At 37.2% G+C, this 24591-nt stretch overlaps 1 protein-coding gene and 1 non-coding gene across 6 annotated transcripts in view; both read left to right on the forward strand.

The window, feature by feature from the left end:
• Window positions 1-24591, forward strand: part of thw (chitin-binding domain protein thawb) — a 94614-nt gene that overhangs the window by 53605 nt on the left and 16418 nt on the right. For 2 of the 5 annotated variants that reach the window (XM_011641497.2, XM_089084503.1), the window contains exon 1: window positions 629-1034. The exons of 2 other annotated variants lie outside the window; for them this stretch is intronic. The gene's annotated coding sequence lies outside the window, so the exon portion shown is untranslated. Of the gene's footprint in view, window positions 1-627; window positions 1035-24591 lie in introns of those variants that run through there. One more of the 5 variants, XM_089084502.1, reaches the window with a different exon arrangement.
• Window positions 24505-24577, forward strand: TRNAF-GAA (transfer RNA phenylalanine (anticodon GAA)). The gene has a single exon. It is a non-coding gene; the product is annotated as a tRNA-Phe (tRNA).

The raw sequence follows: 24591 nt of genomic DNA on the forward strand, positions 1-24591 counted from the left end.
GATCTTTTTCAAACATACTCAAGTTTAAATAATAAAACGACAACCGTCTTTTGGACAAGACATATATAGCTTTCTCTGTTTAATTCCAAAGATTATCTAATTTTTTTCGTCACGATCACGCAATTGTTAATTGTCACGAGTCACCTCGTTTATATTTATTTACATGACTGTTTAACCGGACTGTTAAAGAAGGAAAATCTAAAAAAAAGGAAACGTATGATATAACAACGAGATTATTTCGCAAAAAAGAGGTTTTTTTTTTGAGAGAGGAATCTTGTCATTTTAACGAGACATATAAATTATCGGACTTTCGGGGATATATCGAAAATTTCTCAGACAATCATAATTACTCCCTTAGCATCGGGAAACTTTGGGGCTATGGAGACTGGTGGTTCCCGGAGGATACGACGTTCCGTTCGTGACGATAGCTTGTGTTCACGCGTTAGCCCGCGTGCGTACCGAATATCGGATATGCGGTCGGTTAAAGCCCTCCCCGCGTGGGAGACGGCGGATCGGACGGTAGATCGTCCTGGAATCGCAACCATCCATCGTTTGATCAACCCGGCCCTGAATATCGGCGCCGCGCCGTGCCGGTGGGTCGGTGGGGATGGAGATCCTGGCGGCATGAGGTCCGTGCGCCCCACGGACGACTCGTCAGTATCGTGCCGCGACTCCCTCGCGACGACAGAGAGCTCGCTCCAAGTTCCTCCAAGATCTCGGCTGTTCGCTGTTGACTCTTCCCTTTCTTCCCTGTCCTCCTCTTTCTCCTCTTTCTCTTCTTTTCTCCTGCCGTTTTCCTCTTTTGCCGATTGCCAACGCGAACGAGATCGTCATTCGCGGCGTTCGCGCGCGTGCGAACGCTTCCCTCCTCCCCTCGCACCGGCACACCGTTCCATCGGAGCCGACCGCGTGTGTTTCTAAGACTTTGGAGATTTAGGGGCTCAGCGGCACCCTGGAAGGATCCAGGGTAGCGTTCCCGCCACCGTGACCACTCAATCGGCGATCGGACGCACGCGGGGGGGGCTTAATATCAGGTACGAGATCGTCGTGTGTGTGTGTGTGTGTGTGTCACAATTTTTTGACGCAATTGAATCATATATGTTTGAGTAGATGTACGCATTACTAACAACGTTGCTATCACGGAAGAAATATAAAAGTCTAAAAATTGCTGCCAGATGCACGCAAAAAAGTCTGAATATATATAATTTTATTGGACCATTAAAAATATTTATGCGGCACGTTCAAATTGGTTGCGATATGATGTATAATTTATATTTAAATATGTTGCACAATTAATTTAATGGTTTAACAGAGTTATTCTGCATCATATTAAAATTTTAAATAGTACAGGAAAATGTTTCTTCCGTGTAAAACAGTATATTTTTATATTAAAAAACTTTGGTAGATACATGCTTGTGTTATTTGCGGTTTATTCTATTCTTCTTTTATGTAAACTTGACTGTAAATTTTTCTTCTTCAAACCTTTCTTAAAAATTTATATCTTTAAAAGAGAAATCAATTAGGAGAAAAATAATTTGACGAGTAAAATAATTAATAATATATTCTTTTGTTTTGAATGATGTAATTCTGTTTAATAGCAGAATAATCAATATGTAATTATACATATTTACATGAAACGAAAAAACAAGAATGTCCGGATGGGACTCTGATAAAATTTCATTCTGTTTAATGGATTCGACATGCACAGAGCAATTTGCGTTCTAGCAGAGCTGGAAATTTGGCCTGATATCGGATAGTTCTGTAGATATGTAGAATGCCTGGTAATTTCGCTTAAAGTTGAAGATTATTATTCGGTTTATGTATCCTGGATTGTGAAGTCATTAGCGCGAAATACTCTATATTGTACGTGTGTTTGAATTGATCGCTTCTAGTTTAAATATTAGATCGACCTGCCAGTTTGCTCGTCATCGTCGTTATTCAGCATAAAAATTTTTCTCTTTAAAAATAACATACCGCATATAGAATTCAGAATATAGAGGATTCTAACCCGAAACAGCTGATTACAGAGTACACGTTTGTAAATACCGCACTCGCGTAAAAGTACAGCAGTAAATCCAACCGAAATTTAAAAACGCATTTGGAGTATAAATTTTCTGACGTACATATCTAACTGAAGGGTCATCGTCGAGCTGCGCATTTTCGTAGCCGGAGATGTAACGCGAGCTGACGCCGATCGATGGAGCATTACTTTATAAGAACGCGATGTTTAACGAGTAATCCTCTTAACTTTTAACTCGAGCAAATCGCATTTTTGACATTTTACCGTCAGATCTTTCCTCAACGAAATCTGCGAAAGGTATACATTGCAGTTTGTTCAGTTACATACGGCTTGTTTTATCATTAATTAAGCGCGATGAGATGAAAATTTGGCACTATATTATTTTTATACGATAAAAAAATAATCGGCTGTTTACAAATAAAATGATGAATTATTTACAAATAAAATGATGGATTGCTCACGTAAAGTTGTAAAAATATGCAAATGAGAATTTAAAATCTGCATCATGTACAGCTACGGTTCTGACAATTATTACGTCATATGAATCAGAATTTTAATGAAAATTATGTATAGCTTCTAGTACTTTCCAACATTTTACCGTTTAATTCCGTTACATTTTTTTACCCGACGCTTTTGCCGTTCTCGAGGGTTATAAACGCATCAGAGAGGTTGCTATTGAATCGAACAAACTTTGGCGCGTTTCCACGCGCACAACCATTTTTATTATTCTTGTCGACACCAGGAAAGGAGTAGTTTTTCAAGCGTAGATTTAAATAGCGGCCACTGAGGTGCTCTGACATCATAAAGAGCATTTGTCATGCAATAACTTCCAGTTTATTTTCGGCGGATTATTTCCTGCCGATAACGTCTGCAATATTGTTAACCGTGATAAAGAGGAAAGGGAATTATTTAAATTTCACATTTCCACGGGTTTTAATTTGGCAGAGCTGTTGACGTAAGCTCAAAAAAAAATATATATTTCGGAAATCGGAAAAGAAATTATTAAAAAGCAGCACAGAATATTTAGAACCTTGTCAAATTTCAATATGCATTAAGGGATTGGTTTAGAAACAGCTACAATATGTCAGACATTCGTATTATTTGTAATGTTAACATCTGTCATTGCACAATAGATAGGAGCATCAGAGACATCCGATCTTCTTGTTTATTGTGTGAAAGTGGATATGGAATATTTGAGGTGCATCACAAACTAAGATTGAACCTCCTGGTTGAGGCATTCTCGATGCGAAATGTCATAATATCAATGATATTTGGTTTCCGGGAGTATCATTATCCGCTTTGCGTCTGTCGTTGACAGTCGACTTGGCGGAATTATTTACTGAAAGATAGCTGCGCGTATAAAGGAAATTTCGCTGCTCCATTATCGCGCGAGCAGACTGACAGATCCTTCCGAGAGTCTTTAGTTTTCGCTCCACCGCCAAACTTCGTGCTTAAATCGGCTCCAATGTTCTATTAGATATAATGCTAACTCTCGTGCTCGTCATTTATTAATTTTCTCTTGAGACAAATATTTGATTTATCTAGCGTAAATTTTGCGTTAAATTTATGCTTTGCATAATTCTTTTTGTTAATCGTTAATAAAACAGTTTAATTATATTTGATAATTAATAAAACATAAGTACAATTTAATTGCTATGTAATTATCGTAAATTTTACTAATTATTTTGCCGTGTTTTAATGAGAAAGATTAATTTTCTATATTTTATAACAGGCAGAAATAACTTGAAAGATAGTTGTACGATGTCAGGCAAATTTCATTCCCTTAGGAGGCTCTTACATGCGGACGGGCAGATCCAATTTGCGCTATCATGCCGACAGATCATTCTGAAAGTCCTTAACTTTAGCCTCTCACCAAGAGAGGAAACGAGCTGTACATTCAGTAATCCTGCCATCACAAATGTACTTATCTGAAATGTCTTTATTTCTATGTTATGCGACACAATACACCATGTATTGTCGACATGACAAAAATATTGCGGCATCTTGCATTAATTATTTAAGAATTATCAACTGTAAGAACTACCTGTATAATAAGCAAATGATGAAGTGGTTAATGGCATAACGTACGTGACAATTATTACTGTACACAAAGTTATTAGATAAATACAGCAAAACTTTATTATGTTTGTACATTAAGTTAACACACGTGTAGGTCTAATTAGACTCGAGTCTTTGGTCATGAGAACGAGCTCCTTGCTCGACTCGATGTCGAACACGGCGATAGTAAAGCGGGACGCTCCTAGGTCGAACTCGTCGAGGTCGCCATAATTAATTAATCTTGTCTCTCTAGCTAATTAATCCGTGCTTGCCAGTTAGGTGAATGGGGGGTAGAATGCGATGTCGGACAAAGCGGCGGATCGTTAAGCAATACGTCATAACGAAATGTGTGTATGACCCATTTTTACACGCGAACTTCCAGGCACGCGAAGTGGCCTGTGGAAATCTCGTCCCGCCGTGCTCCGTTCTTCTCTCTTCTCGCTCTCTGGTCGTTTTATCACAAAAACGTCTGACAAAAACGTGGCGCAAAAGAGTCTCACGCTGTGTGGCCAACATCGGTGTAATTATACGCGGGTGTAACCCCCCTCCTCCCCTCCCCCCCCCCCTCATCGTGGGCGCGTGAGTTCCTCTCGCGAGAGAGCGAGAACAGCGCGACGAAACATTCTTTGCTTGTTAATAAAGCAATAAAATTTCTTCATCTCGTTAATTTTTACGCGCGGCGTTCGGTCGTTTGCATTTCCGCACGGGTAAAAGGGAAACCATTGAAGCTATCTCGCTTCGTTCGCGCGATCCGCTTCAAGTTTTCGTTTGATGGAGAAATTTTACTCCTTAAACACTCGAATCCTCTGTGCACAAGGTTGAATTATTTCGAATTTATTATGTTCTAAGCGAACTTTGGTGAAAGTTTAATTGCTAGACTCTATCAAAATAAACATAAAAGTTTTGCGTTAGACGGAAAGTCTATCTGCAATTTGGCTCTTCTTTATTAAGAATACTAAAAATGTCACGGTAACGACACAGGATGTGCCGTGTGCATTCAGATCTTTATCTCATAATAATTTTTCTCATTTTGTTACATAACTTGTAAAATATTTCATTTTCGTAATTTATGCAGTTTTACTTACCGCTCTGTTAGATCTCGCACTTGATTAACATCACTTGAGAAACCTATTATTTACAGAGTTATGAAGTTAGCAGGATTAAGAACAAGAATATTATTATTATTCTGATACAAAACTGTAGACGAATGGATTTCTATATTATATTTCGTATTAAATTAAAAGCATAATTTGCAGCACATACACATACACATAGAAATATTATTCTCCGAATATACTAGATATCGTTTATCTGTTAACCATTGTTATCTTCGTTCTTTATGATTGTCATTCGGTACAAGTCAAGTTTCCAGTTATTATCCTCGATTGATCCTGGTGGAAACCTCATTCGCTGCCAGCACGGCGCCAGATTAGATCCGAATTACGGTGATTAATCCTGGATTCAATTGTAAATAATTCCGAAACGTGTGTGATATCTACAAAAGTCACAAGTATTAAGAAGGAGTTATAAAGTAACGCGATTCGATGTTCGATCGGTCGTTTAATCAGAAACGTTTAAACGAAGCGAAGCGATTATTCGAAGAATTATAGTTAATGCGATCAATGAGTAAAAATAAGTCTGTCGGATATTCGTAACGCCAATGACAAAATCCCGCGCGTTTATATATCGAATAATATAAATGATACGAGGTACATATATGGGGCGAATTGTTAATTTATTATTTTATTGGATTTTATTTTAATGTGAAATTGTATATATGGCGATTCGAAATGCGTGTTACCAAAATGACAAATGCAAATTCGACGACAAACGCAATCTGCATATTATAGTAATGTTTTTTCAACGAAATATCGCATGACAACAGGAATTATTTAAACAGGAATTATTTTACAATTTAATCTTTTCTCTTTGCGCCGCGTGCGCCGATTTTTATTGCCGTGAACGTCCTTTCAATTTCAGAGATAACGCTATCAGCGTTACGTCTCCCTATCGCGACATTACGATCGCGATATGACGCAATGATAATCACAAACACGCGCGTTTGATGTAATTTAATATGTAATAGATGGATACTAATTCGAGCCACGAGAATAATGACGAGCTCCCAGGTCATACCGAGGTTCAATGCATTTCGGAGGGCGTGCTTTTGCGCAACGCGCATAATTCGCCTCACCGAGTGACGTTAATCGCGCGCAATGTAAATGCTCTTGTTCAGCATTACGCGCCGCATTAAGCCCGTTTTGCGACAGGATGTAACGGAGTAACATGTACATAGAGAGAGATTTATTTAATAACTTTTTTTTTCCTAAACTGATGACTTATGGCGTTTGGAATTATACAGAATGTCTAATTGGCTATCAAGAAAAGCGTGACTTTCTTGCCTCTTTCGAATTTCCACGTTGCCACGCGACAATGAGATGCGCCGTCAGTAAGTGCTAACGCATCTCATTCATCACTTAATTAGTTAGTTAATTTAGTTAAATCGAAACAAGTCATTGTTCTCGAACAAATATTCGTGGTGTATCGATCGCTTCTTTTTTTTTTTTCTTTTTTCTTTTTTCGGGATGTTCGCTACATGTTGGCGTTGCGGTGAATTTGCACCTTGGTGACGGTACACACATACACACACACACACACACACACACACACACACACACACACACACCACACACACACCACACACACACACACACACACACACACACACACACACACACACACACACACACACACACACACACCACACACACACACACACACCACACCACACACACACACACCACACACACACACACACACACACACACACACACACACACACACACACGGTTGTATTTGTATTTAAACCGATTCGCGGAAACGACTCCGAGCTGGGACCGACGGCCGAGCTGCATCAAAGTTTCGATATTGCCGTAATTCCCAATTTGCCGAAGGTACCGCGCGCGGAACGTGGCCGTCAGCTAATGCGATAAACGTTCCGCCGGACGCCTGGTTTCTGGCTATACTACTAGCAGCGTCCGGCCGATGGTTTCCACATCAAAGCGGTCTCTACTGCCACTCCCGCGGACAAGTCGCGCGACCAAGGCGAATCCTGTTATCGATAAAATGTAATCGCTTTGACATGGGCATCGAATATAATGCCACGAGATTCTTTTCTCTTTCTCTTGAAACGATCGCGTGTAATCAAGAGGACACGTAGCGTTTGAAAAACAATGTTTAAATAAATTTAATTCAATAAATTTATATAAATTTGATATTAAAAAAAAAAACATTATTTGTTATTTTCTAATAATGATAATTTGGACATTTAAGTTCTCTCGAAATAGATTCGCCAATTATTTGTTCTGTTTTTAACAGCGTTAGAGTTCCTTTTAATTTCGTTGAGAGTAGATTGATGAAACATTGTGATGAAACATTCAAAATTAAAATATTTCTAAAACAAAATTTGCGTAACGTAAAGCTGCGGTTTTCGAGTTTGCGAAACATTCTAAATTTGTAATTATATAGTTCTCTAATTAGTTGCATATTTAAAGATTAATCAAATAATATAAACAACAATTATAAGAAATTTTTATCAAAATTTTATCAAAGGTTAGTAGGGCTTTTAAGTTAAAAGAAAGAAACATGAAAACAAATAATTAGATAGAAAGGGTTGATGAGGTCTTTAATTTACAATATGCACTGATCCGCGATCGAGTCCTATCAGCTCTTCTATCTAATTAAAATTTTATAAATGCACATACACGTACGCGTGTAAAAGTTACGTAAAGTAAGTAACGATTCATAAATCTAACTTGTATTAAGTACTTTTACGAAAGCGATTGCTTCTTTAAGGACCTTTCCTACATTACGAAGATTAACGTCTCCCTATTAGGCAGGACGTGAATGAACTGCAGCACTAAATTTATGCTTCAGCTGGTACACTATGTATCTTTGTCTAAAAGTACATTTGCAGTATTGCAGATATGGGTGGAATTGCGCATATTGTAATGAGTAATTACTGTGAATCCTTTCAGGACAAAATTATAAGTGTAAGTCGGGAGGGTGGGGGGAATTCTATAATAAAGATAAATATATTTTATATATACGTATTATTTCTAAAGTTTGAAAAATATATGTGGTTTAGGTATAACATGCCTCGAGATAGCAATTAAAAGAGAAAAATGTTATCGCAGATTCGATTCCGATTTCAATCAACATACTTGATATTTCAGGCAACTCAAAGGTTTCCGCGACTACTCAACTTGTGAAACTGTGCGTTGCTATTTGAAATGATGTGATAGTTGATGGAAAATGATTATCCAGCAATGCAATTTAATAGGATGTTTGCTATTAGATTCACAAGAATTTCTCTCACGTGTTGTTTTAAATTTTAATATACATATAGTGTCTATAATGTGAAAAATTTTAGTAAAACAAAGTAATGCAATATTATATATTTTAATCATATAAAAAAATATATTTGTTGAATGTTAAAATCTTTTAAAACATTAAAAATATTGTTTTATTACCGCTTATATAAATAAACTAAAAAAAAAAGATATTTTTAAATTTAATTATTGTTATACTACATTTTACCTCTGATTATTAAATTACTACGTATAATTATTAAAATTAAAAAACCGTTGCGCATAAAAACTTTTATAAACTGGAACAAATATAGCGTTAGAACACGTTGCACATTTCCTGCAGCTCTTTAAAGTAAAAATCTAAAATAAAAATCTTTTGTTTCTTAAAAGATATTGAGAAAGGGCATTATTGGAACTGTAAAATAAGAGATCGCCGTTATCACTTTTTCGAGCTCTTTGAATCTCGCGTATTCGCGAGGCCGGCACAACGAGCGAAGTCGGAATCGATCAGTACAGCTGTGTACCGATGAGGGCACATCGGTGAATGTTCAAAGTTATTGATCTAATAGTAGCAGAGAGCGTGCTATAGATCCCATGCATGCTCCGCTGCGATTCCATGTCGCGCGTGCGACCATATCGATATTATGCCCCGCGGCATGTTGCACGATACTTACCCTGTACTTTGCTGACAAATAAACTTTGCGTGCCATTTTTTTACCTCGAATTCGAAAAGTTCGACGATAAACGTCGTCGCGAAAACGCACCGCGATTTCGAGTCGCGAAAATTTCGAGGTTCGCCAGGTTCGCTATGAGCAAATAGAATTCGTACCCCGTGGATTTGTAAAGGGAGGGTGCACGAGATAATATATATTTCCTGCACGTGATTTATTCATTAAATCGGAAATTTGTTTGAAAGTAAATCTCTCTGTAATGAATTAATCTCACAAACAATTCTGTAAATTTCTGTTAACGTAAATTAAATCGATTACAATAGCATTGACATGTCGTCTGTCGTTTATGTTTATATTTTCGTAAAACTCATTAATTTCGAACTCGGCTTATTATCGACCTCGCCTTTTAATTAATTTTAATTTATAGAAGGCTCATAACTGAACTTTAATTCAATTTTAAAGAGTAACTTTATGGTGAAATTTTGGATCGAAATTTTGGTTTCGCGAAGAGGAAAGGAAGAGAAGCGCTTTCTATATGAGAAGCGTATTATTAAAATATATAATATAGCTGTGCTTTAAAGTGCACTTTCGGTCTCAGATTGACATGTGTCAATTAGGAAAAGGTAGACTGATATTTCACTCGACAGAATAGTAATAGAATTTCTGTGTAACATTTGAAGATGTTCATTTGTTTGTCGATTTTTCGACACATATATTTCTTCTCTCGTGCTTGCGCTTCTGCGTCCTCTCTCCTCTGAAATAATTATCGAATTAGCATTACAAAGAAGGAACGAGGTACGTATGTATTCTAAGTCAAGATGCTTAGGTTTGCTACGTTATCTGGCTGCCTTTGTTCCGACATCGGACTTCCCTCCTGAGCGACTATCAGAAACGTGAAACTCGTTCTCGTTGTGCCCAGAGAGTCCTCCAGGCCGCTGTCACGTTAATTAAACACACGATGCAGTATGACTCGCGTAAGACTCAGTATCGCTCGACCCGAACGCTAAAATATCTCAAAATGTCCTAGAAATGTGCGCGAACAAAAGAGACACAATTTCAAACTTGGAAACAAATATCACGATGTCAGGGATCGATTGATTGACTGTGCAGTAATTGAGAAAATCTCGAGGAATTACAGGGGATTTTTAGATCCGTTTTACTATGGAAATCCGAGACTTTAAGAAAAACAAGCTACCCGAAACTAAATTTTAAGCTTCATTAACAATGAAAGGGTCGAGTGCAAAGAGTTAGGAGGATAACTAATGGGACGAATAAATTAAAAAAAGACTCGAATTAGATTTTTGTCGCGGATATTAGAAATGCAAATTAGTTGCGGAAATATTTCCTCCTTGTTATACGGGATGTCACTGATCAACGGCGATGTTCTTTTCTATACACGTCAACAGCCCTCTAACAAATTCAAAATCGATTTTCCAAAGGAATATTTCCCTTTTCTCTCCGGGCGTGATGTTTAATATACAAAGTTATACGAAGAATATAATGAAATAAGGAAATTGAAAATTAAATAATTAGCATAATGAACTTTGGGCAATTGTAATCAGAAAAGTTTTTCGGAGAAATTTCTTTTCAAGGTAGAAAGCTTTTTCCCCCCGAATTGCACTTGCGCAGTTTTATAACGCTTAATTTATTGTTAAACTTTAGAGGAGGTATGCAAAAAAGCTCCCTGGAATTATACACCGTGCTAAATAGCTGGCCGTGCTAAAAGGAAATCGTTGTTGGTTCGATCTCGAGATTTCCCTGAGCTCTCCATCGTGCTATCATTATGTGTAACGGTTTTTGCGCTTAAATATCCATGAAGTAGAAGAAAATGTTGGTTTTATTATAAAACTATAATATTAAAGGAAAATATCGCAGTGATGTAATAGTTCAATACTATATTATATTAAATCGCCATAGCCCGGTGGGTTTACTCGAAGTAACAATAGCTTTATTAGGCAAAATTGTCAAATTATTCAGCGGTTCGTCTAAAATTCATTTAAAATTTTGATATGTCTGTCTACAATTATTAACAATTGTGTGCACTTAGTAGAATATTACTCGATGCATTTATTATTGCAAGAAACACAGGAAATTATTATCGTTATTGAAATGAACAAAAAAAGTAATTATATCACTAGAATTTTAATAAAATCATTTAATTATGTATCTTCAAAAATTTTAAAAAGAATGGCATTAAAATTGCACATTGTTATTGTCACGTCAAATAGTATACAGGCACTTGCGAAAGCTACCTTAGGGTCAATAGGAAGCACGTCAAAAAAGTTAACATGAAGGGAATGGCACTGTATGGTGCCTCTGAAAGAATCGAATCCCTCGCTATAGAAGCGGGAGATACTACAAAATTATATGTGTGTGTGCGAACAGAATAAAATCCTCGGGCGATGCGCTGAATCTCGCGTGGCAGATGATTAGAGCGCACCGGGGTTTTTCGCGAGGCGAACGCGTGGGAAAGAAAGTCTTTTATTTCGCCGAGAAAGCGGGAAGGCCGTATCATTATACGCGATTATGGCACGTATCTGCCGTATGTTGACGTTACCGTTCCTCCTTGTTTGAGCCGGATCAGCCGAGCATACGCGCTTCGTTACAGCGCGACGAGAGTGTGCAACGCCAGGCGCGCTAACCCGAGGCTGTAACTAAGAGGATTATTATACAATCCGTGCGTTTTCCCCGAGTAAGATTCGAGTCGGCCATTTAACAGGGCGATTTAATCGGACGTCGGCCGGATTTAATCAGATCGATTCGACCGTTCGGGCGTCGCCGCCGAACAAATATAATTTTTTCGGCCGCTGGTTCGACTAATTAGTCATTAATTCCGCGTTATTTCGCGTGGAAAGCGACCGACGTTGCGACAAAACGTGCGGTGACAAATTGGGTCACGGGACTAAACTTTGGCCCTCGTATCCTCGCCGCATGCTAAATGCGGCTGTCTGCCATCTCATGCTATCATTAAGCGTTTGCCTCTCGGTAGGCTAGACAAATAACACTTGAAATCAGGGAGTTGCATGTAACGCTAAATGCAACAGCAGCGGAAAGGTGTAACGTGGAATCGAATCTTTGGTTTTCACTGCTCCCGGAATATAAAATTTAGTAGTAAATGTGATAATTTTATTTCACTTCAGTTTAGGTGGCGTAAATAAATTTTTGCAGATAAAATTCGAAAGCGGACAATTACATTTAAAGTTAAATGAAGTGGAAAATAGAATTGAGAATAGATTCATTGTAATTATAGTATTGTATTCTTTAAAGTTATTTTGATGTTTCGCTAATTTTTTATTAATCTATTATTTAACATGAAAATATATAGGAAACTTTAAAAAAACGTAAAATTTATAACTTTTAGATTTTAGATTTTATTTCAAAATGTTGAAATACGAGAAGGAAATGTTGAAGCAAGAATGAAATATTTTGCTATTTAATTATGAATTAAAAATGTGCGACTGTCGCGTTGCAAAATTTGGATTTAACTCTAATAGTTGTTTCCGTTCTGGCTCTTTGACGTATTAAATTATTATCTATCTTATGTGGTTATTTTTATTAATTGTTAAATTTTGCGATGTTTAAAATCATAATTATAATTATAAAATTATTTAAAAATGTTATTTTGTTGCCAAGACGAAACGATTACCTTTCCTTCCTTTGAGGAAGGAGAGAACTTTAGAGATCTCATCGACTACGGAATAATAGTCCCCACTTCTAACATTATCTGTTTTTCTGATCCACCGATGCGAATTTTTCTTCGAAGGCAAAGCTTTCATAATTCTTGGTAAGACTTGGTATTTCGAAAAATTTTGTGGTGCGGCCTTCCACCTTCTTTACTGCGATTGCGTCATTTCCCTTAATTCAAAACATGAGATTACACGAGTCCTCCGCAGCTTGCGACACAGTGACTCAATATGAGAAAATGTAATACCCTGAGAGCGAAAATTGGCAGTTCGAAAAGCAACGATCTTAGACTCAGACGTGAGTGGTGCTCGTCAAAATCACAATGGCGACACGCGCGTTCGAAAAATTTGCGAAACATAGTACGGTAAGACGCTTATATTTACATATGTGTGTGTAATAATGCTAACATTTTTTTATTGACTCGTTAGAAAAATATTGAGTAAAGAGTAGGGCACGTTTAGTTTATCACCATTTGAATGATGATAAATTTAGATTGCGTAGAAACGTTCAATATCGGGCGGATAAACGGTACTCACGAAACCGAGTTGCTAGTGGCTTTGAATATTTTATTTTTACATTTGCAGTCAGTAAAGTGACCCACGAAAAACGAACGCAGAACTGGAAGAGACGGAAAACGAGAGGGATTTTCTCATAACTGTGATATTTTTTCACGCGAAAAAAATTGCAATTTGATGCTAACGTATTTTATAATTTTGAAGTTGATTACGGAAACGAGTCTCTGATTGAATTGCAATATTGAAATTTATATTAACAGAAAATTATGCATCGCGTATACAATGTTTACAAAATGAACATGGACATTTATAACGCGCCGCAGTTTTGTATATATTTTTTTCAATATGAGTAACACGACACATTGTTTTTAAACGTAATTGTAATTCTCCATTTCGAAAATTATCGAAACAAAATTTCAGCCGCATAAAACGACTTTTCTTGATTTCAATCACGCATCCCTCGGATTGTAAAATAATTGAATATTTTGATATGTTCGTAAATCCGATTGCCCATAATTATCGCGCTCGGCTGTTATCCGAATCAACATAACTATTCTATCCTCCTATTGAGGAGGAGGCGAGGCGAGGCGAGGCGGGAGACGAGGTGAGGGCCGACGGAGCAGGGAGAGCTCTGGCATTTGCATAATATGGGAATCGCTCCTGAGGCCAAGCCATTGTTCCGAGCGTGTGTCTATGCGCGTGGTGTAGTATGTGAGAAGATTCGACGAGCGGAAGAACATCCGAATACGTAACCCGGCGATAATAATTACGTTCCTGTTCCACGTAGCGCGCGGAGCGCTGCTTGGGCAACGCTCTCTTCCTTTCTCCCACACCGAATTGGCTGCACGGGGGAATTCGCCTGGTACTCTACTCTTGTTTGAAGACCTCGTTTCGCCACCGATTGATCCGGCGATCTGAGAAAGAGAGCCGCAGAGAAAGGGGAGTCGGAGGGGATTCCTTCCCGCAGCGAAGAACGGGAAAGCGACTCGATGACAAGGATTCTGGCCAACTAGAGACAGAAGTTAATGAAATTCCGAAAATGTTTCATTAACTCTTGGACGATCACTCGTAAATGTCAATTGCGTCGGCTGAACCTTTCACGAATAGAAAAAAATATCATTAATATTTATTTAATAATATCTTGATTTACTGATCCATCTCACAATCCATTGAGACTCGAGGAAATCAAGGATGGAATTAAAAAAAATTTACTTACCGATTTAGATAAAGAAATTTAATTTATCGTAATCTCGTGATTTTTATTATTAATTATTTTTATATAATTAGGCTTTAATATAATTAAATATTTATTGTTTCCGTTTCTGAGTAAATACTCAAGTTGAATAATCATGACTAATGGCGTAGATATTTGCATAATCTTCGTGCGCATGTAAACAGCTTCTACTTGCTTCTATTTTGCATTTGCAGACGCAAACGTTAGGAACAAGCGTCTTCGATGGCAATCTGTATATGCATACCTGGACACAAGCGTTTAGATATGCGAATCAAGATGCAACGTGACCCGTATCGATTCTAACACGCTGCTCAACACAGTTTACATCGGCATTATTTTGATTTCTATCTTTTGCCGATTATTGTATCGCTTCTGATCATCTCCTGTCATTTATCGCTAATAACCTTCAGTTCAGCATGATATCCCTTGTACAATGCGGCCAATTATGTTACTTCAATAGGATTGATTCACAAGAGAAACTTCACAAGTCTCTCAAATATTTTCTTCTTCTATGATTATTTTTAGAATATCGTTGTATTGTAATGAGAAAAAGTTAATTTTAGGATAAAATTACATTCGTTATTTTGCTATTTAAACAAATGATCAATTATTTTAGAGTAAAATTGAAATGTTCTTCAATAATAAATAACCTGCAGCTATTTAAGCTTTTTAATTAGTATGTTTCAGCAGTGAGCGAAAAATAAGTTACAAAAACAACAACAACTAGATATTTTTTCGATAAATTAATTATAGAAGTTTCTACGTATAAAAAATGTATTGAAAAATTAGATATTTATTTTAGATCACATTTTTAAAAAATTTTTATTAATTTATTATTTATTATTTAAGATAAAACTCAATAGCTCTTAAAAAAGAATAGTTTAATAAAAATAAAAAACAGCATAATACGAAAAATATATTTTAAACTTTGCACAATTTTAGAAACATGCATATTAAATAATGCACATAAGATAATACAACTGAATTTTGATCCTATCTTGTCGGTCTATTAAATTAGCGTTAATTAATATTAATCAAGACTACGTTGTATGACAACTGAGATTCTAGCCGTGAGCACCGCGCTCGCGGATGCATAGGGAGCTCACGACATCTGGGGCTAATAACATAGAGTAATAGAATGGCTGCGTGCACGATACATCTCCATCAGTAGTGCTAGCTACCGATTACAATCCATTAGCGAAACGGCGTCGGGTCGAGAGGTGGAGGCAGAGAGAAAGAGAGAGAAAGAGCGAGAGAAAGGGAGCGAGGAAGAGAGAGACGGAACGAGCGATATGATGGAAATTAAAACATTGTTACGAATTACGGGCTTGAGCGAGTAGCTGATGGCAGAAGGTCCGCTTACAACCCCAATTACGGTGACCGGTAGCGCGATAACATAACGGCAACCGGTTACGAAACCGGTGCCGGTGATTACGAAACGGGAGGTGCAAGGCTCTCTGGATCCCGTCGTGACTCCCGTCCCGTGGTTGTTGTGTTGTTGGTTTCAGGTGATTTCGGCTCGGCCGATCGCTGACCTTTCGCCATGTCATAATCACACGAGTCGCGCGGGCTTTTTACCTAGAGTCTAATCGACACGAGAGCCGATCTCGTGACGGACTTCTCCGGGTATCGATCCGTAAAATCGACGTCCTCCGCGAGAGCCGCGACACGCGAATTACACGGTGCGCTTTTAAAATTCGGCGGCTACGCCGCGATGCCTTTAACGCCTTGAACGAGGCTCGCTTAAAGCTTGCGCGCGCGCGATTATCTTCTTTCGAACGACGAAATGCCATGCCGATCCCAGTGAAGAAAACGCGGCAGTGCGGCTTCTTCTCTTCGGCTGTTTCGTGCCGGTCCTCCGTGAGGAGGCATAGAGGAAGTAATCACCCGCGCTGATTGCGAAAAACTGCCGACCTGACGCGAGGCTCGTCCTTTTTACGGTTGCTTGCACGCCGCCAGTCTCGTCTAGTCGCTTCTTTTTTGCGCTGTACATCATGCAGGAAGATAATCGATCATTTACATTGTATCGATTAACTCTCTGTAAGATCGAGCGTTTCCCTCTCTAATAAGAGGGCTGCTCTGTAGTTATCGAAAATGAAGAGACCGCATGTATCTTCGCTTTATTTCCCTTTCTTAATAATCCATAGCGATTTACCAACGATTGGGTAAAGATTAAATTATTTGCAATATGAAAGTGAAATTATTTGATATTGATTTAAAAAAATTGATTGTTTTGTTACAAAAACATAAAAAGGTCATATTAAATATTGATGGATAAACGTGAAATTGAAAATAAATTTTTTTTAAGAACGATTTTTTTTATACGTTTTTAATTTTCTTAAATATAATAATAAAGAATTTAGAGTTATTAGCGAGACAAATTTACAAAATAAAATAAATATTAAATATGAATAAATGAAGCTATTTCGCTCGCAACCTATTTTCATTAATACTGAAAATCAATTGTGAGCAATTACATACAAGTCAAGTTCAATTCTCTCCACGGCAATTGCGAGCTCGGCATTTAGTTCTAATAAAAAAGCCATCACTATTCCTTACTTTAATGAAATTACGAAATTCGCTGATATCGATCCCGATTAGTATTGTTAATCGAATATATCAACGTCTAAAATCGAATATATCAACGCAATAAAATCTTTTCATTACTCTCATTACTTTCCTCTCCTTAGTTCTTGTGTAAAGTTTGCTTTTCTTTTCCTATGTAGATATCAACTAATCAAGTAAATCGATGTAAATATGAAAATATGCAACTTCTCTACTCATCTAAAATTCCCATAATTTTATTCACACTCGTTTTGTAAGGCTCTTTTTAATTAGTCGCTTCTTTTTTTTTTTTGTTGTTGAGTTAATTACGTGCTCCAATGGAGCTGCGAGTTATCACGAGAAACGCGGTGTAAAAATAAAAGTGCGGGAGGCTGACCTACCGGTATTCTTTCTCAATCGCTATTCAGCGCGGAAGACCAGATGTTGACGATAAGCGAGCGAGTGCATCACTCACTTTGGGGAAACGCATGGACGAACTCGAGTGTAACCTCGTAAACACGGGAGAAATGTGCCGCGACAAAGAAAAGGAAGACGCTCGAAAGTAACCGCCACGCGGAAACCCGGCGACGTAACAATTATCTCATCCGCGTCATTACTTTCTAAGTTTCTAATTAACCGCGGCGGCTCCCGGTATACCCGGTATATCACTTATTAGAGAGAGGTGTTAAATATGGGAAACGGGTTATCGGGCTTCGAAACCGCGAAATGTAATTTCTCGTTCAGGAAAGTTGGCCCATGCATTAACACAAATTTGCGCGTTTGTAAACGTAAAACGATTTTTTTATTAATTTTTATTTTCGCGACGAATAGCGTTTTCCTCTGCTAATGCAGATAATGCGACACTTTGCATTATCGAATGCATATGAGATTTCTAATAGATATTTTAATGGATAGATAGATTTTAATTACTAATTCAAACTAGATAGATTTATGATAATCTATTTTTTATCCAAAGCAGATATAATACTTATTGCGTACTGATTAATTGATGTTTCACAGACTTTTTGTATTAAAGCTAGCCAACAATATTCGATCACAAAATTGATGCGTGAGACTGTTTCAAGCAATCGTTAGATTCAAACAATTGATTTGGAAATCAATGACACTATTTGGTTTACTGGAAAAATCAATACCGAAGTCATGCATATATTCAGTTTCACGTATTAGCTATATTGATACAATCTCAATCACAATCAGTACGTATATTTGGTTTCGCATATTGACTGCAGTGGAACAATCATTCCTCATTACAAATCAATGTGCAGTTTCCATTTTTTTAATAAATTAAAATAATGGAAGTAAACTAAAAGTGTATTACTTTATTTTTTAAAGATGGAAGTAAAGACAAATGTAAATTTTTCAAGTTTTTTTAAAATTAAGACTTTTTCGAACATCTGATATATCATTAAAAAAAGTAATTTATATTATATCATAATTACTTTCTTGTCGTATGTATGTCAGTTGTCGTTAATTAACTGAATTTGATATATAAATCATACGACCTTCTGATTTTTAATGTTAAGAAATTTTATATAAACTTGCGATGAAAATTCTGTTAATTGATCAAGTTTGTTTAAAATTAACCGAAATAATGGAATTTCATTATTCGTGTAGCATTAAAATTTGTGGCATTGAAATTTAATTAAAAAATCCTTTTATTTTCCACTAAGTGTATCTGAGAATTCATTCGAAAGCGCTATTCTTTTTTCAACATCTCCAAGAAATTCCCAGGAGAAAGTGCACGACTTCTGAGACATTTGCATTCACATGCAACTTCATATCTGCGCGTGGTGTGTGCGCAACATTAAGCGCTCCATTAATGAGCAACGAAGTGCGACGAAGCAACGAAGCTGCAGCTCGACGAGACAGTGGCAGCGAACCTCGTACTTTCCCGTCTATTCATTGATGTTCGCCTCAATGTTCCCCGATAACCGGAGATCGAATCGTTCACCAAAGTTACGAATCTCGCTTCCTCTCTCCCTCTCTCTCTCTCTCTCTCTCTCTCTCTCTCTCTCTCTCTCTCCGGCGTGGCGCGAGGAAGGTGAGCGCAATCTTCACGGCTTCTCCGAGTTCAAGCGAGGATCAAAACTGGTGTAACTTTCGACGCGTTTAATTCTCGATATCGTCGGGAGATGCGCCGATGGCGGCGGCGTTTCCATTATCGCGACTAGATGTAGAGACAGTTCCCCCGTGGTTGCAGCACGGAAACTTCGAATTCGCAGAGATTATGCCGTCGGTTTCAAACGCCACCGACAATGAGCAACGCAATTAGAGCGCTTACACGTGCGCTGGAAATCTCGTGTCTGTTCGTCGGGAGCGATTGCGAACCACAGGCGAATTAAAATAATAATCGGGCGTCCGCGGAGTCGCGGGCAATCCGAAATTCCGAGGACCGCCCCCCTAATGACGGCCCCCGTTCGTAATCGTGACTACGACAAATGGACTCCCCCATTGCCTTGGCGAAAATCTTAGCCGTCGTCTGCCCGGCTAATCGAGCCATCACAACACGAGATTACCGGAGATTACGTGCGGCCGTCGATGGTCTTTAATATTTCGAATTAAGTGGTTACTCAACGGCGCGGGGTGTCCCGCTGATTTCACTCACGTTGCATTCCGCTGATTTTGCCTGCATTCTGGACAAATCGCGAATAGGTGCGTGTGCTATAGCAATGCAAGCAACATCGCACAAGTAATATTGAAAAATAGCAATTTTTCCAGATAAGAGATAAAGAAATAATAATAACCATATTTTTGTTTTATTAAAATTATATATTCCCTCTTCGATGACTGTGCTGCTAATATATTTTTTTTTGTAGCAATAAAATAGATACATTACAAATTAATATTTCAGTTGGTATCTCAATTTCAGTAATGTTTGCAATATCATTTTCGAGCTATGCAAAAATAATGCTCGTGACACATATATATATATATATATATATATATATATATATATATCAAATTTCGGAAACAATTTACTCGCGTACCGTGAGTGAAATATTGGTTTAAAATGTGTATATTTGGTCATTCCATTGCATATAATAGTGTATCATAATGTTCAGGCTCTTTGTTCTTGTATATCTCGCAGCAATTTCGAAGTTTGCTTTATTCGTCTGTATTTATATTTGTGGATAACGAGAAGCGCACAAAAAATGCATAACACCTCGCATATATTGCCAGGATAAATCTAGCGTGTAATATCCTGATATTCTTTAATTTCGCTCGCTTTTCATTAATAATCAGTTAATTAAATTTTATCAATAATTTGGCCGCCGGTCATCATGATCATTCTGACCGCATGACTGGATCATTATCTCCTCCCGCAAATTGCTATATTATTTAATTGCATATATTTTAATTAATAAATTATACGTGTTCATACATAGTTCAAGAAGAGAAAACTGGAGGGAGGAGAATGTATTATCAATATGATAACAATTTACATTTTTATCTCGTTCTATCGTATCACACATTGTCACTTTTTTCCGACTACGGACTTTTTTACGACTACAAAAAACGCTAACGTTTGACATACAGACGTGTCAATCATTTCTTTTTTACAATTGCTACAAACGAACCCCACTTGCTTTCTACGAGAGCGACTTTTATGCTGTTATTTTATCGATTCGTAGGTGAATGAACGCACCGATGTCAAACGCAGGCATTCGCGTGACAGAGATTTTGGACGCGATTTGGTACGCTTCGCAGTCCGCTGTGCAAAATGACTATGATCTCATTGATATTTCAGTTGATATTTCAGTTTTTCGGCGAAATAACTGGTGAGGCCGTGACTGACTCGCGCTGAAAAGCACGAAAGCACCTTTTTCGCTCACGGCAAGGATCGTTCTCAAGGATGATCCCGCGCTCGCGCACGAGTTTAGCTCGTCTCCGTCTTTAAACGCGAAAAGGTGAAAGTTGAGCGAAGCATCGTACTAGAGGCTTTTCATATTTAAAGGTCAACAACTGGTGGTCGACAATAACTGCGACGTTTCTTCCGCTTACGTGGTAATTTTATGCCAATTTCATCGCTACGTGACGGTATCGAGGCGAGGAATATTGGAAGAACCTTACAATTTTTTAATAAAGCGGCGACGAATCCGTCCGCGATATTGAATAATGTAACGTTTCTGAATAAAGCAGCAACGTTAGGAATGACCTAACGAATTTTTAATTTTTCCAGCATATTCGCAAAAAGCTTCAAGTTTAAAGTCTTCGTTGCATTAATATTTGAAAGTTTAAAATCTCCCCTGAAAATCGATATTTCAAAGCTGCATTATTAATCGCAGCTTTGAGAGAGAGAGAGAGAGAGAGAGAGAGAGAAGCGATCATATTAACAGTTAATTTAAATGCAAGATAATTATATACGGGAACTATCTTATTATCTTAATTATTATCTTATCAATTATTTTCATTATTATTTATTCCCTGTTATCTCAATTTTTAATTATTTTTAAAAATTTTAATAGCCATTTAAAATTTTAATTCTTAAGATTGAATACATAATTTTAACAATTTTAATCCCATCTCTTAATCTCCCTTGATCCTTGTTTTATTATTGTAATTGCAATTTTACGAAATTACACGAAATTGATAACTAATAAATAACGACGATCTGGATTGGAGAAAAATCTCGGAAAACGATGCGAAAACGACAATCGTGATGAACGTCGTTGATGAACGACGAGTCGCTTCCGCGCGAATACCGGCGGCTTTAGAGATACGGCTTCTGCGACTTCGCGCGACGATTGTGCATTTCTCACTTTCTTTCTTTCGCGCAAACCGTTCCATTAATCGCTCCATATCCATTTACTGAAAGAGAAGACCGGCTTGAGAGCAGGTCGTCCGCTTTTCCTCCTATCTCGCGCCGACTTCTTTCGCCGGAGAGCGGATTTTATAACGGCGCATCTCCGCGCCGTTCGTACTTGGCGTATCTCGCACGATATACTCTCGCGTTAATATCGTCGAACGAAAGTAAAAACTTTCATTCGCGGTGCCGCTGCCTGATGTGCGTGCGTGCTTCCTAGGAAGAAGATCCCCCCGGCGACGGTTACGTATTCGGTCGCGTATGCGCAGCCCGTGTACCAAACCAGAATATCGCGGCTTTTACGAGACGCTTGGATAACTCGCTCGACGTATACTTTCGACATGTGTTGCACGCTTATTCCGTATTCCGTCGGCGACGTTTATCGGCGTCTTAAATCATCGAGAAATATCACCCGCTGTATAATTACAGCGCTAGACTGATGCGACTCCGTGTATCTCGGATAGGTAATCTGTATATTTCATCTCGACACACATTACAGTTCCGTTCTATGTAACGTTGTATCGCGATATGTTTTTTTCTCTTCTGAGTAAAGACGGGATATCTACTCCCCGGAAAAGTCTGGGAAATCTGAAATTTCGAAGGGACCGTTTCACTTTTGTGGAATTTTGTGGAATTTTATTGCAACTCAAAAGGAATTTTTTGAAATTTTATCTCTAAATTTAAATTTTACTTCTTTTAACAAAATGTTAAATAATTTTATTTTTTATACATGTTGTTGATAATCCTCCAAACAAGTTAACCAAAGGACATATCCAAAGGCATACATTGCGAGTGTACATGTATATAATTTGCAAGTTTTTATAAAGAAAGTTTAATGTCTCTTAAGCTAAAGCGTTAAGCTGCCTTCTGTCGTAACTAGAAATTGTTAAAAAGCGCCCACGTTAAAATAAACTTATTTCAAAGTTGTATTCAAGATTTCAATTTCATTTTATCTGGAATTTTGAACAAAAGTCTCTGAAAAATTCAGGAATTTTCGGAGAATATTTTTATAACACATTTGCGTAAACCCTCTGAAAGAAGACGATAATAATAGATATCGTTAATGGACTATGGAATATATTCCACTTTTATATTTTATACGTTGCTTTCTGCTCGCATTTGCGCGCATCTACAAACGTTAGATTATGATAATATGGGATTATGGGATCCCTGAACTGCCTCCGAGAATATGTAATGTAGTAATATAGATCTGGTATTTTCACATGTATATCAATTTGCACATGAACTCTGCACGTGAACTCTGTATAAGTAGAATGAATGCGCGCATCCGTGATGCAGAAATTATTATTCCGTGAATCTTTTTTGTTACGGTCGTCTTATGGGATATATCCTTTATAATCCCGTAGACTTTTGTAGACGGCAAGTTCGAATGGAGGCTGACCGGTTGTTGCCCTACATCGCTTCAATTTTCTTTTGTTCTCTAATGTAGCTCATCGAGACTCCCCCGGGGTTTCCTGCCCAGGGAATTTGATTGATTTGCTACGATTTCTGTAGAATTCCGACGGAGCCCGCCGACGCTGTCGGAAATATCTTCCCGAATAGATATAGATGTTTGAGGACCAAAAAGAGAGAAGATTAGCTTTTGGTCGGTGAAAGTGCGTCATTACGATACTCGTCGTGATCGTGTCGTACTTTGTACTTTGCTTAAATTGCATTGGAAATGAGATGCCCATCTGACGATTTCCACGGTAATTACGAGGTCTCCCGGCAACGAAAACTCCAGGCGGCAAGACCATTGTGGCGATTGCGGTGACAGAAAGAAAGCAGAATTATTAGGAATGATTTCACATTTCCTACAATTCCGCGTTAATCGGAAGTTATTTCGCGAAGTTGAATGTTAATAAGATTATAAATTGACTCCCGATTGAACATAAACGAAAAATGATTCTGTGATACATTTTATCTACGTACTGAAATTCGTGTGAAGTTATTGACGCATATTTATATTACTTGTTAAAAACACTGTTATTAAAATTATTATTTTTAATCTTTAACATTACGCTTTATGCAGTTAGTTAATTAATATTTTTAATTATATAGCTTTGTTAAAGATTTATTTTTAATAAAGATAAAGAAATTAATTAAATTATAAATAAAAGAACTATTGAGTTATTGTACCTTTTATTTTATTAAAGCTAATTGCAGCAAAAAGAAATTTATATTTTATATATGTGAAAAATAATAATTAAAAAAAATTAATTAGCTATTAAATTAATTAATAATTATTAAAATAAGTAAAAAATTTTAAAAAATGTTTTTTAAAATACTTTTGTAGATATTTTTAAAATCTTCAATAGATTATTGTTTTATTGATTAAACTTTATTTATATTTTTGTTACATGATATTAAATTTATATTAATTTTTTAAAATTAATTTTTATGATAATAAATGTGATATATTTTATTTTTTAAAATAGACTAAAAAGAGATTTTTCGTAGATTTTTCAATTTATTTTTTTTATAAAATACATATCAATAATGTATAATTGGCAATTAAGTGTAATTGCTATTGATAACATAACTGAAAGTTACAATATTGTGAGAACGAGCACACGATCACAAGCCGAAATAGCTCAGTTGGGAGAGCGTTAGACTGAAGATCTAAATGTCCCTGGTTCGATCCCGGGTTTCGGCATATTTTTTTTTTTT

This window comes from Pogonomyrmex barbatus, unplaced genomic scaffold (genome assembly GCF_055798465.1).
Source record: "Pogonomyrmex barbatus isolate J1 unplaced genomic scaffold, ASM5579846v1 scaffold9, whole genome shotgun sequence".
In the NCBI taxonomy this organism is placed as follows: Eukaryota; Metazoa; Arthropoda; class Insecta; order Hymenoptera; family Formicidae; genus Pogonomyrmex; species Pogonomyrmex barbatus.